The sequence below is a fragment of the Bubalus kerabau genome, chromosome 2 (genome assembly GCF_029407905.1).
Source record: "Bubalus kerabau isolate K-KA32 ecotype Philippines breed swamp buffalo chromosome 2, PCC_UOA_SB_1v2, whole genome shotgun sequence".
Taxonomy (NCBI): domain Eukaryota; kingdom Metazoa; phylum Chordata; class Mammalia; order Artiodactyla; family Bovidae; genus Bubalus; species Bubalus kerabau.
In genome coordinates, this window is record NC_073625.1 from 72583555 (window position 1) to 72604910 (window position 21356).

Consider the following 21356-nt stretch of genomic DNA (forward strand, 5'->3'; position numbering starts at 1 on the left):
TCCTAAAAAACATAAGATTTTATTTCTGCCCAACAGTTTCTTAGGGACTTAGGAGGCAGAGACAGAACAGATCCCAATAAATCATCTGGGAATTCATTTGGGTACACTCTTGAACACTTAATTACTTGAAGAAGAATTAATTACAAATATAAGCAGACTCACAGTACAATAAGTAGGCTGAAGCTAATCATGAATTAAGATTGGGATGAGGAAATTGAACTATCTTTACTTAATTTAATACGCTTTTGGTGGAGAGTGGAGTTCAGTTAACCAAGAATATCTATAAAGCTCTGAACCTTAGAAAAGTTTTGTCAGGAGAACTTTTAGAATGTTTATTTATGGAGGTTTTGATCTCAAAGTTATTCTGTACAGTCTACAGATTAAACAAAGGAGGAAACAAAAAAAATAAAGAAAGAAAGCAAGGAGGGAAGGAAGGGAGGAAGGAAGGAACCATTCAAATAGAATTTTGTTTTTCATCCTACACCAGGAGTTTACTACTTTATAACAGCAGACTTTATAACAGTTATGCTGTTTTGAAATGCCTAAATTGCTTCATTTCAATTCAGATACCCCAAACTAGAGATTGTAACCAAATCTTTATGTATTAGGAAAAATCAAATATTAACAAAGTGATTTTAATTTGGGGGGCTTTAGAACTTGATTTTTTTGAGCCCTTTTATTTAAAAAAAGATCATGATTCTCCAGGTATCATTTTAAGAACCTTCCTGTAACTTTTCTCTACATCACTCACGATTCTGTCCTTTATGCTTAGAAAAACATCTGCAGAGTAGTCACCTGAAAGATTTTTGATGAATGTAAATGGCTTTTGTAGATAAAATTAGTGTATTATTTAATGAAGCATTTTTATAAACGTTTATAGCATTTACAAGATATGTTAATGATAGAATTATTATTTTCATATATACTTAGCTAAATTCTCAAACAGAATAAGACTAACAAATAAATGTCACATGAAAAAAAAAACCTTCCAAAAGTTAACTACTGCCAATACCTCGTGAACATTTTTCTTTTGTCCCTCCTTCTCTCTCAGTATAGATGAGTAGATACTGATATAGATATATAAAAGATACATCACACACACACACTTTTACTAAAGAAAAATCATGTGATATATGCTTTTCTATAAGCTGCATTTTCAATTCAATGATATACTATAATACACAGGAGTCCATCACATAAAGAATATTATCACACACCCAGAATGTCAATAGTGCTGAGGATCACAAGCCTTGTTCTGAAGACCTGGCTCTGACCTAAAGATAAATGCTGAATTAAAATGACAAAAGGAGGGAGGGGTTAAAATTAAATAATATCATAAATGCTTATTCTATCTGAAAAAAGCAGTGAGAAGACTCCCCAGATTAGTATAAATGCCCCCACATAACTTCTATCCCATCAACAAGACATTTTCATTATAAAACCCTACATTCCACCCTATACTCACAGGCAATAAGGGTTAAATAGCCCAAAATGAACATTACAAATTAAATGGAAAATCAAACAAACCTCACTAAACCTGGGAGAAACTTTTTTTCCTTGAGATGACAGAGACAGAAATTGACAAAAGTGAAGGAAGAAACAAAAAAGGTACCAAAAACAGAAACAAAAAATAATGGATGAAAATGACAGTCTTCAATTTCCATAAGTTCAAATTGATTTTGGCATTATGTCAATGGCTGAATTGAAACAGATCAAACCAAAAGCCATAATTCTATTCTCTATGGTCACAAATGTGGACTGCATGGTGGCCTCTTCTTTTCAATAAGCAAAAGAATAGAAAAAAAAAAAAACCTGGTGCTGTAACCCCCCTCAAATATAACATATCGCTTTTAAACAGTAACCTACTGTTAACCATCACCATTTTATGTTGAGTCATATAAAAATATTGATTGTAAAAGGTGACTTTGTATATTCTAAATCTTAGTGGCCCTTTGTAAAACCAAAAATTGACATTTCCTCTTTTCTTCAAAGAAAGGAAAAATATGTCTTCTAACACATTCAAAATACTATAACTGTGAAAATAGCACTATTTAAAACAAGCTAAGAAATATTTCTTGGCAGATTTCTTCCTGCAGCTGGATCTGACAGCCAAACTGTAAACCTATTAAAAACGAGTTTGTATAATGAACAGACACAATGTTAAACACTACACTGCAGCAGGCCTACTTCAATTAACATAATCCGGGTAGTGGAGATGCAGAATGTGTTAAGCTTTCAGACAATATGCTGGCATCTAGCCTGTGTCAAAAATCCAAGCAGAGGTCCCTCTTCCTCATTACCATCTACCTAACCAGCCCTCAGTAGTAACCACATTAGAAGCCCACATTTCCATAAGCTCTAGACAGTGCTTAAAGGGGGGGCCTCAGCTATCTACATACTAGATGAAAACAAAAGCTTCCCAGTGGTGTTGCTCCTTTTGGGGAAGGAACCAGAGGAGGAGAAAGGAGGAGATGGCGAAAAATTTTTTTAAGTTTCAAATAACTTTACACTTTATATTTTTCTTCAGAACCAGTCTCAGGTTAAAAAAAAAAAAATAGTGACATTAAGGTAAGGAATACCTCAACGTATTTGATATGTGAGATTCTTATATACTAGCATTTTGCCTTTAAGAAGCTATAAATGATTTTTTCCTTAGGGGTAAAAGCCTTCTCTCCTAGTACTTAAAGACTTCTCTGAAGTCATTGAAAATCCCTTATAGAATGCTTTCATCTCCTTTATTGTGCTATTTACTAACAAGATTATATAGAAAACTCAGGAATAAGATGTAGCTTGTCAAACAAAAGTGGAGAGAACCATTTCATATTTTTTTTTCTGGTGAGCACAAAAAAAAAACTACAATCAGAATTCTTATTTCCAGAATACAAGAAGGAACATTATCTCTGCACACAGAGAAGCAAGCTTTCTTTTAGAAAGTAAATTAAGGTTTTTGTCTGGTTATTCTACAGCATATACAGCTTACCCTGCAATCAGTGCTTAAAATCAGAAATAAAGATGAACTTAAAATGAACTTCTTGGTATGTCTTCATTTTCTACCCTAAAGCAAGTCAGATGATTTGCAGTATCTGTTACACAGGAATTTTTTTTCAGGCATCACCCCCACAATGTTATCCATACACCTCTAGGTTAACATACTAAACCAACTGGGGCTAATTAACTAGTTCAGCTACACAAAATCTTTTCTGCTTTTAATTACATTAACCTAATGTGACTTGAATTCAGCAGACCAAAAACGAAACCACTAATTATATTAAGGGCTTCAAAGACGATTTCAAATTGCTAACCACCAAACTGTCATATAATTTATCTCATTTCCTTAAGTAGATGTTGCATTCAAAATCTGTGTTTCTCACTATAAATACTATTTTTAAAATAGATCCTAACAATGGATTAAAAGAACACTGATTTAGAATGCTAGAAGAGAAATACGTTTAAATAATACACAAAAGACATAAATAGGTGTCATTATACCTATGGGAAATTGGGCAGTACTTAATTTTTACAATTTTCTGAAAGATTAAAGGCTCAGAAATATTCATTTACAGTAGTAAAGACAACAGCAGGGTTAATATGAGTGGCAGTTTTAAAGCACCCAGGTTTAGAAATTATTTTTTCTGAAAAATTATTCTTTATCATGTTTTCACACTGCTTTGCAAAGTAAATGAGCAGAGAGGCTGTGAAGTATAGCACAAGGTATCATCCTTAAACAATTCACTACTAAGTGTCTTTGGGCAGAATATCTCTTGATAGCAATGCTGTCAGTTCTGCCTGGATCTTTGACCTGAGCAACAGATACCAAGCTGTTGTCAACTAAAGGAAGAGTACTTCGCATGGGTTTAAGACTTAATGACCACAAGACACCAGTACCCCAGATGCCAGTCATAGCCTGCAGACATTCACCGTGGTGAACTAAACCTCAGGGCAGTTTTGGATAGTCCTTAAGGACTCCTTTCAACAGAGACATGTTAAGAAGAGTCAGAGTAACAGTTTTTATTTCTTTAACCTTTAGCATTAATTCAATAACAGTAACAACAAAAACCACCCCCCACCAAAGATATCTTGTTTGATCAGGGAGCAGAGAGTGATAGGAAGTGAAAAAATACCCATCACTTTCCAGTCTGGTTGCAAGTGTATCAACCATTAATGTGAACAATTCCAATTGAAGCATCCATGCCTTCTAACATATACCATATCAACTTTCAAAAACAAAGGTTGCATTCTAAATAAAGGAAAAACACTGGTGGTAGTGCCATTATACTGTACATATGATAGGCAATGAGTTTGATAAAATACATGTCCCACAGCAATCTAAAAAGTTATAACCAAATAAAAGATAATTCACATAATTTGGATCTTATATACTATCAAAGAACACAGTCTTTCTTATTTGGCAATATTTCTTATTCACACTCTCAGGTAAGCAGTTCAATAAGAACAGTTAATAAAAAGCCATGCTGAGAATTAAATAATTTTATGTTTTTACTAATCATGGTTTAATATCAAATATAGGTAATTTATATTTTTTAATATACATATTCAGTTTTGCTGTTTTACTTTTTGGAACATAAATTTTAATGGAGTTAGCAAGTAGATCAAAATTTAAATTTTAGAAAAACTTTAGTTATCAAAAAAATTGATATAAAATAATTTATATCTACCACTCGAATCATCAATACTTAAGTATAGACAGAAATGTCAAGAACTTTATCTTTATTCTAATCTGTACTAACCTTGTCACACTAATGTTTTTAAAAGTGATTTTGATGTATCCATAACAACACGATTTCATATAAAATCTCCAACATAAGTTTTCTTTTAGATGAATAAACAAAATAATAAACCATGGTTAGGCAAATCACAGTTCTTCTTCCTGGCTAACAAAGTTTATTTCTGCTCTACTTTTCATAAAGGCTATTGCCTCTTAATATATTTTCCAAAAAAAATTCAACTCTTTCTATTTCTGCTTCATTCTGGTTCACAGGGACCTTTAATAAAAGGAGAGAGAAGAGAGAGACAGAGGAAAAGAAGGAGGAGAAGAAGGAAGAAGAAATGCATTGTTTTAAATACTTCCCACTCAAGCTTCTTGATGAGATGTAACCTGATTTCATGCTGGTTATCCAAAGGCTGTTATACATAGCTGCCATGTACTCATGACCAGTTCAATATGGGCTCCTCATACAAAATGAGAGACTGTACAATACAGGTGGATTAAACTAAGAAAAATAAATTATATGCTATTATTTACAATATTTTCTCAGTATAGACTATAAAAAAAAACAGTAAGATTTCCATCACACTGAAAATTTTTCATCTGAACCTTACTTATCCATTTACTTGTCCATTCTTATGCCAATCATCCTTGGTCTTTATAGCCTACTTAATGGTAGGACTGAAGTTCACGAGATTTTCACACACAAAACATCTTGTACGACAAAAGGATGCCTAGGTAAATACATACACACTGCAAAGAAATTATGAAAATGACAAATTGAAAACAAATGACTATTCTACATTTTACCTGGTGACATCAAAAGGGAAAGTGTTACAAGGGGAAAAAAACAAAAAACAAAAAACAAACATAAGTTATTGTAGGTCTTTCAACTGTTCTCCTAGGCGTGGAATTGAGAGGAAAAACAGGCAATTAGGATCTCTCCATTGGCATTCCATATTTGCTTGGGCTACATGCATACAAGAGAACATGATCCAATTTCATTTGTTTGCTGGGCCACTTTACAATACCATTTAAAAACCAACATGATTTCTGCCAAGAGTTTAAACACACTCGATCATCAGAGAGAAGCAACAAGAGACTCATGCAGAAAAAAGCAATTATCCCAGTGGGGACACGTGGCTCTCTCCACAGCTTGGGGAGCTGCCAGCTGAGAACACAGGCCTGGGAGAATTGCTGCCTAGGACTATGGCAGCTGCGTTTCTCTGTGATTTTCATTTCTCCAACTAAACTTCTCATTTCTTCCTCATAGCAGTTTATAAATTGGTAGTTGGCTGTTTGATGCTGCAGAAGCACACCTAGGATAATTTGATTATAGACTAACAAGGGCTGTACTGCTAATTGCAGGCAAGTGGGAGCCACCCTGCAGAGAGACATAGTTAAGTTAAAGGGAGAGGATGATTTTCTGTGTGAAAGTGTAAATTATTACCTTTCTGTATATCTAGTTTATATCACCAGATGATCTTGCCATGAATCCTAATTTTAACAAGGAATAATAATAAAAAAAAAAAAAAAAAGGAAGTCCTGTCTTCTTAAAAGACACCTATTTTGCTTGCTTAAGTGTGGTTCAAAGTCAATATGTAGACCTGGGTTTGGCATTTTCTTCTGGACACCATTTTATTGAACCAGTCAACCGGGAAAGCCATCTCTAATTTATTGTATTCCAAACTAGGGACAGACAACTGCTGACTGCCGGTGAAACAGAGAGCAGATGAAACAGTGAGGGCTTTTAGCTGATTCCCCAGGTGTCTGGTTCCCAAGTCATTAAGATCAGAACCCCAAAGTGAATCCTATAAAAAGGAGACAATATAAAAGAGTGGTTTGAGAAGAAAACAGCCTCTGCCAGCCATCCCGGTAAAGTAAGTTAAGTTGATTGATTTTTACCTCTGAAAATTCTACATATTACATGGTAGTATTCTACATGCATATGAGAAATTAATTTAGTTCCCAGCCATTAAAGTTAATGTATTAGTTCCTTCACAGGTCTCATGAAACAATGTCCTGCTGTTTTAAAGGTAAAAACAAAGTCTTATGGGCAATTTTCACTTTCCTACGAAAACAGGATTGCTTTTTATCACCTCTTCCAACCATCTGGCTATAATTCTGAATTTACATACAGTCACTGTTAGGATAGCCTGAAATAAAAATCTATGGAGGAATTATGACTATACTCTAGAAATAAAGATGACAAATGCTCATCATATTTGAGGGGAGAAAATCTCATTTTAAGCACTTGGCTCTTTTGAGTTACATGTCCACCAGCTGAAAATACTTTTCAAACAGTAAGTCCTTTTTTTTTCTCACCATGGGTTCTTACGCTTAGCTCTTTTCTATAGTTTTGGTCCAGTGTGAGAATTTCCCTTACCACCAAATGCCTTGCTAAGATAATGCCTTTTCCAGAGACACTATTTTGTTATTTGTGAAATTTAAATTCACTTATATTATGAAGAAAACATATAATCATGGCAGACAAAGTCCAAACCAAGGCTGAGTATGCAATGGATTTTTGGATTCAGAAATGCAGAATGACTTTATAGAAATGAAGTATAGAAATTAAGTAAGCAGACTTGTTTATGTAAATAAATTTGTAACCTGCAAAAATAAATAAGCAATAAAAGCATTTAATACTTTTTATTTAACATTTAATACTGTTTATTAAGATTCTATACAAGTAGGAAGATCCCTAAAATAAGCCATAAATTGAAATAAACCTGCATCCCTGTTCTGTGGTATTTTAATCTAAAAGAGTCAAGAGAACAAGAAGCGACTTGCATGTGACAAGCTTAATTGATTAATCAGAGTCAGGGCTCATCAGACAGGGTCAGAGATTCAATATCCATATGGTCAGTTGCTTCACTCTCTTTTATTGATCACAAGACTATGCCGGAACGTAGCTCACTTATTTGGCAAATTTGTGCCTCATTTCGTAAGAGACACATGATAAGATAAAGGATGATAGATAAACCCCTCTTCTCCACCACAACACATGGTAAAACAAATGAAAATATATCTACATACTACCTAAGAGAAAGCCAGCGGGATCATTTACACATGTGAGGGACAGAATAGAATCTTGGGGAGAAAGGTATGAGCTAGGGCTTAAAGGAACTCTTTTTCATGGCTTACATTAATCTTCATAATTATGCACATGTTCTTCTCACTATTTCTAGAGAATTAATGGTCATCTTGTGGATAAATAAATCAAAATAAATGTATCCTGTCCCTTATATTTCTATAGCTATCTGCAAAAACAAAAGTGAAAATGTCTACCTGAAGAGTATTTCAAACACCATTTGGAATGATACATTTGCACCAGTCTTTCTCCAACTATAAACAGTAAAGTTCCCCAGCGAAGACAAAAACATTCTGAACAGAATATACGTGCAAAGTATTAATAGTGTTAAGGACGTCAGTGTTCTGGATGCTCCCAAACCTAAGGCTATAAATTATGTTTGAACTTTGATTTGAAATTCAGAATTTCGTGAATCCTAGGTTTCTTCCATACAAACCGAAATAGGAGGTTTCAGCATTCAGAACTTTTCAGGTAAGGTTCTGATGTTTGTGATATCAGTGAGTGGGAAAATGAAAGAGTAAGATTAAAACCAATAAGAAACAAAAAAACAAAAAATTCTATCTTATGCTTACTGTTTCTCTTCTATATAAAATAGAAATTCTACAGTGGCAAGGAGTTTCTGTATCTCTAGAATCTTGCTCCACTCCCACGGAGAAAGCACACTATCATATCTTTCAAGATTTGAGATGTAGGATACATAGAATTCTTTGATTTTGGTCATCATTTCTTCATTGAAAGGCTTGATATTTGAGAATTTGTTAGAAAGACGCTATTTTCTGTTGCTGTACAGAGAAAAACTCAAATTCTGTTGACCTCATACCAAAGTAATAATACATACATTTAAAGATGCTAACGTTTCAATAGGAGTTTTTAAATGACTTAACAACTGGAAAAACCTGAAAAAAGTTATGTCCTAAGTGTAAAATGCTTTTGGCAGTCTTCTCCTCAAACACATGAAAAATACATCAGTGAATCTGTGGTAAATTTCATAAATGTACTACTGTTTTTAAACAACAACCTGGAATATCATTACTGTCATGATTAACGAGAACCATGAGGTAGCAACATGTGCTGTGTATATGGCATTGTTGCATGCATCATCATTCATTTTTATAAGAGTCTCACAGGTGAGATATATTTTTCTATTAAAGGATGAGAAAACTAATGCTCGGAGCATATCAGAAACTCGCTCCAGATCATTTAGCAAATGACTGGAGTTCATTCTACATAAATCCAAAGTAAAGTTTACCTAGTGCACTTACTTTTGGACAGAAAACAAGAGCTCCTATTTTCTGTGCTTCTTATGCCACAAACTACAAATCAGCAATGTCTCATATAGATTGAGAGACTCAATGGCTTGGGAAAGAAATAGGTACTATTGGTGGATCTCCCTGAGAGCATTAGATTGATGGCCCTCCTTCCATTACAGTCCATATTTAAGCCTGAGTGATCTGAATAGCCAAACTAATTGCCATTAATCCACCTAACTGCCAGTGGAAAAGATGGACCTGTTTACATTTCACATATGCATTTGTTCTTTGTAGGAGAAATCTAGTTAGGTAAGTATCTTACATTAGTTCCTCTATGGAGGGATGGCTCCTTTTTCCATGTAAATATATACTTATTACTGTGACATATTTAAAATTTGAACAGGATATGTATAAGTTTTCCTAAGATGAGAAAATCGGACATGATCTTTTATAAGCATGAAGCATAACACAATATGGTGATACGATGTATCTAGGTGATAGAAGAGTGACACCATGAATGCTAAAAGGCAAAGAAATAAGAAATAATGGATTCCTTAGCAAATGACACTTTATCCACTCAAGGAGACAGAGTTCCATTATTTTCAACTAGTATTATACAGATTGAGTTCAACTGCTTTTGAAATTTTCCTTATACATGATGATGCTCTTAAAGGTGACTTAAACATGAGCCTTTTTCTAGTGTGATCCGCCTTTAAAGCTTCGTGATCACCTAGATTTGTAAGATTTAGGAAGAGAAAACCTGTGCCATCTGTTAGTAATTTTCTTAATGCACACTGGATTATTTTACAAGTGCATGATTTATCATATTATCAAATTCTTCAGGCTTAAGGAGATAAAACTTGAAGTGGTCAGATGTTACTAATAGAGTATTAGTACTTTTAAAGCAACTCGCCTTTAAACAAAAGAAAGGCAGAATCAGCACTAAATTAGACATCAGCCTCAGCATAAGACTTGGGATTATTTTTTGAGAGAGCATCTTTAAAAGTGACAATATGAACAAGATGGAGAAATAGATAAAACCAATTTTAGCCAATTACAGGTAATGAAAAGAAAATTCCAATCCCTTTGCTCAGATTAAAAATAATTTTAAATATAAAGGCTAAAAATAATTTATGTGATTTCTGCAGTTTGAACCATGTTTTAAGGGGAGAATGCTGTATACTCAAATGCATTTTTCAATTTACTACTTTGTTTTTTAAAGATTACAATTCATTCTTCCTGTGGTAAACAGAAAATTATGTCTGGGCCATCATGAGCAAACACTGAAATTACAAGCATTTAGAAAAGTCAACTTTTTAAAAATAGAGAATTTACAAAAAGTATTCTTATATTATTTACATTTTTTCCAAATTATAGGCAAGATTTGTAAGCAAGGTTTTAAGATAAATTTTAAAATGGTATATCTAGAGAAACATTTCATCCATGATTAATAGAACATCGAAAATAAAACAAACTGGTTGGAACACCATCCTTGAAACCACAAAAAGGCTGTACCTTTAATTTGGCAAACTACTTTAACCTATAATTAAACAAAGTGCTCCCAGACAGTAGTAAAATATCCTTGGCTATTAGGAGGACTGTAATGACCTGATCAAATGTATCAAAGTGATTGGAATGTGAAGAAACCTAGTTGCTTGAATGAGCATGCGTTATGAAGAAGAAACAAAGGGACAACATTTGTAAATCAACTCTCTCAGGGTATCACGCTAATGGGAAATTACTATTACGAGCTCCGTCTCTCACCACGTGTGTTTATTTTGCAGTTACAATACTTATGGTAGTGTACTCCATTGATAATTACTTTGAATTATGAGCTATAACTTTTTCTTAGCTAACCACTCAAATTTCTGAGATGTTTTCTGCTTTCTGGAATATCTTCTCTGATTGAAGGATCCTGGATGCTGAGTGGCTGTGTACATCCACATCAGGTTTTGGTCCAGTGAATTTTAGGACTTGGCTGAATTCCATATCAAAGGTGCCAGGCACTCCTGAAACTAATATTTGGCCGAGACTAGCTTTTGGGAAAATATTCAAAACTATTTCAGAGAAAACATTTTTGGAAAAACAATTCAGAAGGCCAGAAACATTTTGAGAGATTTGAAAGAGTAGTGACAGTCAACATGAACACAAAGCTGGGTTAAAAAATTAACGTTGTACAGTACCAAAACTGTTCAAGAATATTCTGATTTTTCACGTTAGGACTTTCACTCACGTGAAAGTTCATTATATTTTTTAAAAGAAACTTAAAAGTGCTATAGTATATTGTTTCCTGACGTCACCAAAGATTATTTACTAAACTAGAAAACATTCCATCTGGCACTCTTTAGCCTCTGCTACTTTATCTCTGCATCCAAACATACTTGCACCCCCTCTCTGACACTTGAGTCATTTTATATGGACTTACAAGGATTTTATTAGGAATTACAACTAGGTGTCCTAAGGGACCCAGACAAAAATGGGCATGTAGACTATAAATTACAGAGGCCCCAAGAGTATATGTCAGATAGAAGGAGACACATTTTATGTACACTTAAAAAAACTGATCGAAAACAGGATATGCCAGTTTTATCAGTGTTGGTTTTTTAGGGATTGTTTGTTTTATTTTGTCCTCTAAATAATGCAAAAGGGCTCTTTTTCATTCTGAACTTAAACGTCTCTGGTCTCTCCTGTCTCCAAGTTATTAATATTAAAGAGGAGAGAACATTAACTGGAAATGAAGAGAGGACTATTGAAAATAACTACTTTACAATGAGGCTGTTATTGTGATTCTTCAAAATACTCTCACCACTCTGGTTTGGTTCTCATTATATACTTACTAAATAGCGAAGTTATTATTAGCTTAATATTTGCACCAATTAAAGGATGTGATCAAGGTTTACTAATTAATGCAGTTTCAAAAAGGAGCTTTGGACTTCCCCAAAATGGCCATAAGTTAAAATTAGCTTAGTATTTAAATTGCTGTAGTTTATTTTTATTGTTTTGGATGAAATTCTGAGGCAACTTAAGATAGTTACTTAAGATTAATTTAGATATGTTCTTAAAAGCATACTTGATAAAGCAAAAATGTGTAGAGAATTATTCATCAAAGTGACACAAGGTCATGTTTGTACCCAATGGATAAATAATTGAAAATAATATGGGAAAATATTGAAAATAATACTATGATTGGAAATATTGAATTTAGGACACAAAACAAGTAGCAAAATTATATGAAATGAGTCCAGTAAACCACTTTATCTGTGGATTTCTTTTGTTAGGAAACATCTTAAATGTAAGTGTTTCTTTGAGAAGGGGTGATCAGATGTAGTGTGTCATGGCAAAAACAAAACAGGCATCGAGATGTCTGGCTATTACAGCTGACTCATGATATAGATCCATTAATGACTCAGGGCATATCAACTCCCTGGCTTCCTTTTCTTGCTTAAAAATGAAGGGATTTGCCCATTTACAATCTCTTGTCAGCTCCATCTCTAAGATTCTGTGCATATTTGTATGCCACACAGAAATATATTTACTCATATAATTAACCTGTGTAATATCTCTTCCTTATCTTACTAATAAGCCAAAGAAGAAAAGATGCTTTAGAAAAAGAAATGACGTGGATGATACTTCCTTTCCAGTTTATAAGAGAGTAAGAAAATAAATATATAAGTGCATATGAAAATCAAATCAAGTATGTTCAAACTAGCCATTTTTCAGTTCTGTGTATGCTAGAAGACATTGTTCTGATTTATATTTCATTCATTTAATGTCTGAAGAAATATGTATTGGGCTCCAACTATAAGAGAGGAAATATAGGTGGCCCTTAGGTGTCTTATGTATACTAGATAAGTAATATGTAAGTAATGATTTGCAACAGACTAAAAGCAAAATGGTTATCTAAAGGAAAGGGAACTGATAATAGGAAGATAAATTCAGTGTAGAAGTGCAGGGTAGGGTTTTGCAGTAGGCTCCTCTTTAGAACTCAACTTTAAGTTCAAACTTGAAACAAGTGAGTTAGATAAAGAAGGTGTAGGCCTCAAAACATCCCAGACAGAGGGAATAGGATAGGCAAAGACTTTCATAATTTCGTACTGCTAGCTCTTATGATCTAAACTGTTAAATGCACAAGTGAAGTGAAGTTGCTCAGTCGTGTCCGACTCTTTGAGACTACATGGACTATAGCCCACCAGGCTCCTGCGTCAGTCCATGGGATTTTCCAGGCAAGAGTACTGGAGTGGGTTGCCATTTCCTTCTCCAGGGGGATCTTCCCGACCCAGGGATTGAACCCAGGTCTCCCGCATTGTAGGCAGACGCTTTTTACTGTCTGAGCCACCAAGGAAGTCAATACACATCTAACACACAAATAATGAAAATCTAGAGCAATGATCAAATAAATAGACATTGGGATTACATTTATAATTATATTGTGTCTAAACTGATTTGTGTGCTGGAACTGAGAAAGCCTTCTGTTTATTAAAATGTTTTCAAAAGAGTACTTGAGCTTCACAGGTAGTTCTAAGATTTTAGCTTTAGTTTTCTAGTTTCAGCATCCAAACATGAGGAGTGTATGTGTAAATATTTAAATAGAATTACAAGTTTCTGGCAAGTCTCAAGATGTTTCTTGGGATGATAAACCAGCAGTTCTCAACCAGCACACTTCATCTGAATCACAGCATTTCTCAATTCCCCTGAGAAGTGTCCATAACTAGTACTGTTCTTGATGCACAAGAGAAAAATCTATTTATTACACTGAGTGGATGCCTGAGGGCATTAGGGCTTAATTCTCTTGTGGAGTCCCCCATTGGTTATTGCATTTCACAATAAGGATGAACAAAGATTCAAATTAGTTTCTTAATACCAGTAGTAGCCTGAAAAATTACTTACTCATAATATTCACCTGTACTAAGTACTCATGCTGATTCTGTAGAAATTTGTTTTCTCACAGTTGTAAATCAATATAAACAGAAAATTCGATGAGACAAATGCCAAATCTGTTTCATATATACATATATACAAGGTCTTCTTGTTTATTTGGAAAAGTTGAAATTGCTATGGCATAAACAGTTCCTGGTTTTTTCCACCCAGTTTTTGATTGCTGAATATATCCAGAGGTCAGGCAGATATACCAACAATAATGAAAACCAGAATACTGATTACTAATCCATAAAGAGTGTGTCACCATTTAAAATAACATATGTATTTTTTCACTGATTTCCCACAAGGATACTGTAAACTAATACAGGTATTATTAGACAATTCATGTGACAGATGGAAACAATGAAATTTACAGAGATCAAATGTCTATAAAGTCATGCATATAAGTTTTAAAACCTGAATTTATTACATGTCTTATATAAAACTATATTGACTTTTACTAATACACTGGATTTCAGTGATTAAATTTGAAAATTAAGTAGGATAGGACATAAGTTTACTTTTTAACTCATTTCTTTGGTCCCATGATTCATATAATAGATTCATACTGATTAACTTATATTTAAATCATGAATAAAAATTTATTCTTAAAAAAAGATGAAATATATAATGTGCATAACTATGTATGACAGGAAAAAAAATCCTGGTTCAATACACCAGTTTCCTTTGACCTTCACACAACAGAATGACCTATTTACTTTGCAGGAACACAAATTTTAACTTCTCAGGGAAAAGGGGCTCTACGACATCAACTGCATAAAGCATGTTGATTTCCTGTCGGGGAACAGAGGGGAAAAGGAAGCAACAGACACTGAACAATGAAAGAAGTTGGAAGACCAGAGGAAAGCACTGATCGAAGGAAGGGAGGAGGAGCAGATGGCTTAGGAGGGAGACATGTGGGAATTGGGGGGAAAGGAAGCAATTGGCAAGGAGAGGGCTGAATGCCAAATTTATGAAGGATCTGGAGGACCCTGGGGATCTGGATGGGATGTGAGTCAGCTGCTTTTTACCAAAATATCACACCAACAAGGGAAATCAAAGAAGCCTACAAAGACACACAGGAAGCAGAGAAGGACTGGAAAAAGAACTGATGACATATTGCATTCTAACAATTGTACCTCTTAGCATGGGGAATGGGAGGTGTTAAATCATCTTTTATGTATAACTGAATTTTTCTCCAAACTTCACTAATGATTTTCAAACCTTTAACTTGCTTATGAAAGAAATGATACAGATACAACTCTTCTATTTAAACCACATTTTACTGATACCCTGTATTGGTGTGTTTTCTCATTCATATATAAATCAATTACTTTCAACCATCTATAGGGTGACCAGCTGTCTCAGTTTTCTGTTAACTAAAGGTTATTTTCCTGGGCCTGGGATTTTCGGTGCTCACACTAGGACAGTTCCCTGCAAACCAGGATGGTCAGTCATCTTATCTAAGTTAAAACCTTAAGAAAAGACCACTAAATGCCCTTGCTCTTCATGCTAAGACATACAGACACTGAAATTTTCCCCACATTTTTCAAAGAAGAATGAATACGATCTTAATACAGGGATATGATAAGTAGATGAAATTGACAATACAATGGTTTCTGGACTATGGCTTTGATAAGAATAAGTAACATAATGAAAGCATTTCTTTATAATTTATTTTTTTCAACTAAGTAACAAAAAGTCTGTAAGACATATAACGTATTTGTAGCAGGCTGCTTTGAGGACAGGTAAGAAAAAAATTAAAATTAAAGCACAGCTTATCTCAAAAAATAAGACAAGTCATTTAAAAATGCTATGTCATAAAGCCACAAAGAAGATGGAAACAATATGTATTATTCATCTCTAAATTTTAACTTAAAAGTTAAGAGTTTAAAACATGAAAGTCTTTTAAACTCTTCTTTTAAATGCTAAAATGACATAATTCTGGGTAATGACAGTAAAAGGTTATTTGGAAGAAAATTATCTGGAATTTCAGAAATGAGTCCAGGATGTTTACCATCTACACTGTATTGTTATTATTTAGCTTTTACAACATTTTATTGTATTTATATTAAATTGCAAAGCTACTACATCAATATTTTTATTTAATTTCCCATTCATTTAATTTCTCATAATTGCTTTATTTTTCTGCAATAACTTTTGATGTGTGTACAGCTGATGAAATTATAATCTAGCTAATCCACAAATTGCACAATGAACTATATAGTCATTTAAATCATTCTCTGACTCATTCCCTTTTAATATAAATCCTTCTTTCCTTAAATGCCAAATGGTGAAGAGTCATTTACTATCCTCTTTAGAAAATCTCCTAATATCTTTTGAGGAAAGACCTCTACTGTCCAGAATAAATGGTTTTAGTTTATTTGAACCTTTAGTTAAATTATAACTGGTTTAGTTGAACTTATTTGATTGAACTTGGCCATTTATAGGTCATCTTTTGTGAACATACCAAACTTCAAATTTTATAGATCTTTGTTATATTACAGTTGTTATTACTGGACATAATATGGACTAATTCTCAAATGTATCTAGTTTCAAAACCACTATAACCTCCACTGTGTGAACTAATCTCTCCAGACCCTTACAAACTCAAAGACAATATTTCACAGTGGAGAATAAGAGTTGCTGCGATTCTGAGTTGAAATCTGCACTAATAGCAAATTCTCAGAGTCTTTATATATGTGGAAAAATCTATAGAACTTTTAGAAAATGCTGTCAGTAAACAAAAGGCAGGTGTCTCCACAGCCAGTTCAGAGTTAACCACTGCATTAGGAAATTTTAGTATTTATGTGACAGGCTTGCTGTGAGGATAAAATGGACAATATATATATATATATATATATAGTGCTTAGAATGGGGCCTGGCACATACTAAGTGTGGCATTAAGTGTTTAATGTCAATATCCCCTTCATCATAATCATTATCACTAGCACTAGCCTCCTCCTTGTCTCCCTTAAGACACAATTGACAGGTGTGAGTGTAACATAATGGAAAGAACATAGCTTATTCATTGAGTTTCAAAGGGGATTAAATGAGATAATATAAAATCTGTACATGGCAGTGCTCAACATACAATAGCTACTGTTATTATTATAGTAAGGTAGTAAATTGTTGGTGTCCTTACAATAACCAATAATCAGGGACTTCCCTACAGCTCAGATGGTAAAGAATCTGCCTGCAATACAGGAGACCTGGGTTCAATCCCTGAGTCAGGAAGATCCCCTGGAGAAGGAAATGGCAACCCACTCCAGTATTCTTGCCTGGAGAATTCCATGGACAGAGGAGCCTGGTGGGCTACAGTCCATGGGATCGCAAAGAGTCGGACACAACTGAGCAACTAACACACACACACACACACAAGTATTATTGCATCACTGATGCAATGGACATGAACTTGGGCAAGCTTCAGGTGATGGTGAGGGACAGACAGGCTTGGTATGCTGCAGTCCATGGGCTGACAAAGAGTTGGACACGACTGCGATATTTAACAATAACTATTGTGGGGCTTTCCTGGTGGCTCAGCAGTAAAGAATTCACCTGCAATTCAGGCAACTCAGGTTGAATCTGTGGGTCAGGAAGATCCCCTGGAGGAGGAAATGGCAGCTCACACCAGTATTCTTGCCTGAGAAATCCCATGGACAGAGGAGCCTGGCAGGCTACAGTCCATGGGGTCACAAAAGACTGGCACATGACTTAACAACTAAACAACACAGGTACTACTGAATACCTTAAATCATTTAACTTATGAATAATTTGTTTTTATGCTTATAAATGAATTAAATAAATTTTATTTATATCTTCTATGAGAGATGGGCTATTTCCTTCTGATATTATGCCTGCCATACCTGTAGCTACCATCAAGAGAATGTTTATTTGTAGAGAAACAATAAAAAGATATGGGAAACATGCCGCAGACATTGAACAATTGTGTGACTCTCCCAAAACTAGCATGATTTTAACATACTTATCTTTTTACTAAGGTAACAATATTAAAATTACCCCAGGTCTACAAATTTAAAATAAATGGCACATTTTTAAATAAGCTTAATACCATTTCACAATATTTTGGCACTAGTAAGTTTCTATTCTCTTTTTACCAATGATGATTCACTCCGTTCAGAAGCTCAAAATCATGCTAACAACTTTTTCTTGACCTTTTTGGGTCTACTTGTCAGCAACATAATTCTGTACTTGACAATCTTTACACACACTTATGCCCTTTTGTAGTCTCGGAATTTATCTGTGGTATATAGTTTCAACTGTATGTATCTTTTTCTTTAATTCAAGGGCAATTTTAGTTTTTTTGCTTGAACACAGATGTCTTCCCTCAATATATGGTATTGTTTCCCCCAATCTTATTAGTAACATTCTCAGTTTTCCACTCATACAAAATAATCTTGAGGGGATTCCCTGCTGGATCAGTGATTAAGAATCCTCCTGCTAATGCAGGAGACACAAGTTTGATTCCTGATCCGGGAGGATCCCACATGCTGAGGAGCAACTAAGCCTGCGCACCACAACTATTTAGCTTGTGCTCCACTCACTGCAACTACTGAAGTCTGTGCACCCTAGAGCCCACGCTTGGAAACAAGAGAAGCCACCGGAATGAGAGGTCTGCACACCACAACAATGAGTAGCCACCACTCACTGCAACTAGAGAAAAGCCCATGCAGCAATAAAGAACCAGCACAGCCAAAAAAAATGAATAATTTTTAAAAAATCTTGAATTTAACTACAATATTTCTAAAACATAGTGAAATAAAAGCAATATATCACTTTTTATAAAGTATATTTAAATGTTCTACAGCAAAAAAAAAAAAGTCTTAGGTACTCTAATTCATTTCTATGGGAAAAATTCATTTATTAATAATAACGGTTATGTCTAAGTTTCAGATATATGGAGTAAATCTATTTAATCCAGCCTTCCCTTCTATTTCTCATTCTCAATATAAATACTCAGGTTTGGGTGGGGGAAGACAAGAAAGAAAGAACACTAGAGACAAAAACCATCTAATGCCTCTTTCAAATTATTCTAAGAAATACATGCCAAAAAAGTTCTAAAAGAGTCTCCTCTCAGGTAGGAAAATAAGAAAATGCTTTTTATATATTCCTGGTTTATAATCATCATAGATCCAAAATCTGGCTTGGAATACTGGTCAGGGTAAAAAGAAATGACTTAGAACATCAAAAAATGCAGGTGCAGTTACAATTCAATTACATATTTTCCTTTTTGTAGGGTGTGGCTTTGTTTCTACAGCTGGGAGTGTTGTACTTTAAATTTTCAACAAAGAAAGCCACCACATTAAAGAACTCTAGAAATTCCTATAACCAAAACTGTAGCAATAATCATGCAATCTTCATATGCCTTTCATAAAGATAATATGTGCTTTAATCTCCTGTTTGTCTGTACTCAACACATTTGGCAAAGTACTTGGACAACAGAAATGAAAACAATCATTCAAGAACAAAGCTGAGGAAAGAAGAACCACAAAAAATATCTAATAACCAACATCTCTTAAGAATTTACTTTGCATTTTTGAAAAAAAAGAATTAGAATTAACATCAGGCATTATGTTTCTGTTTTAAGTTTTTGTTTTAATTACTCAATTTTAGTTTGCCTAAGGGAAGAAAATCCAACAAAAACAATTATGATCTAAATAAGAGCAGTAATTTTGTATACAAACTGCTGGTTTTTCATCATTTCCCTGCATGTATAAATGTGCTTTTTTACCTCCAGTGTTTTATCAGTTTAACAGTCATAATTTACACAAAACACACAGATGGTTTTAGAAACAGTAAAAGTTTCAAAATGTTACAACTTCCTGGCATATGGAACACTATCATGGATCATCATGTTGGCAGCATTTAAATGATTTTAAAATTATTTATACATTAACATCTTGGCATTGTTTCATAGTCATAGGTTATTTCAACATTAAAGTGTTTGATTCTTGATAGGAGATGCTTTTTATTCTGATTTTAAGCTACTAATGTGTGGAGGCATTGGTGCCCTTTATTTACAGGATAGCATCTTCTAGACAGTAAAATGTAAATGAAAATTCTATAATAAAGCACTCTGGCATAAACCACAACATTTCTTCTAGTTTAATATATAAAAGGAAGTTCCAAGAATTTTTTAAAAAATAAAATTTACCGTAGCAGTTTTATACTTTTGCCACAAAAAAATGCATAGATACATATATATGCATACACACAAAACAAAACCTTTAAGATTAACTTAGACTTTCAAAATGGGATGCTACAACACCTTTATGTTTTAACTATTTTATTAGATGCAATACAGAAAGAATTGGCTATACAATTTTAATGTGCCTGATTTCAATCTTTCCAATTTCCTTTGAACCAGTTCAGTGAGTTTTAATCCCACTATTAAACTGAAACTGCTATTGTTAAGATCATTAATGACCACCAAGTTGTCGATTCCAATGGTCAATCTCAATCCTTCCATTACCTGATCTACAGGCTGCAACAGACTCAGTCACTGCAACCTACTTAAAGCACTATCTTCAGTTGGCCACCCTTGTGGTTTTCTTCTTTTCTTACTGACTGACTGCTTCCTTTCAGTCTCCATTGCTCTTTCTGCCTCTTTTCCCTGTATAATCACTATGTATAATCACTCCCTTGGTGATTTCAGTCTCCTGTTATTTAAGTAATATGTACATGCTGATGACGCCCATATTCATTAAGATAGGCTAATGAGTCTCTGCTAAGAAATTCACTGTGATTTACTACAACAAAAACTTATTTCTCCTTCTTTCTACATGACCACAGGGGAAGACAGGAGTGTGAGGTGGAAAGTTCTGCTACACCTAACTCAGGCACCTAGGCTCTTTGGGTGTCCTGGAACATATGTCTTCCTTGGTTCAGTTCAGCTCAGTCACTCAGTCGTGTCCGACTCTTTGCGACCCCATGAACCGCAGCAGGCCAGGGCTCTGTCCATCACCAACTCCCGTAGTCAACCCAAACCTATGTCCTTGGTTGCCACATGGTAAAGAGAAAGAGTGCTGGAGGCTCACTCACTAGTATTTAACATCTTTAATTTTCACTCTTAGCTCATGAAGCTGAACCAGACAAATGGGTTTGCCCCATAGCAAGGAAACTGAGAAGCAGAACCTTTCTTCTGCCCAGAAGGAGGGGAGGACTCCCTGGTAATGAGTACTAGTTTTGTCTACCACAACTCAAATTTTTCTCCAACCTCAACCTCAACTCTGATGTTCTGACTCATGTTTCCAACTGCCCTTCTGATGTTTATACTTGGATATCCAATAAGAATTTCAAAATCACAATGTCTAAAACTGAGCTCCTGATACTTCCCATTTCAAATCTT

The 21356-nt window shown here is 34.4% G+C and overlaps 1 protein-coding gene across 1 annotated transcript in view; it reads right to left on the bottom strand.

Moving 5' to 3' along the window:
* Window positions 1–21356, bottom strand: part of ROBO1 (roundabout guidance receptor 1) — a 1262210-nt gene that overhangs the window by 125446 nt on the left and 1115408 nt on the right. The window lies entirely within an intron of this gene.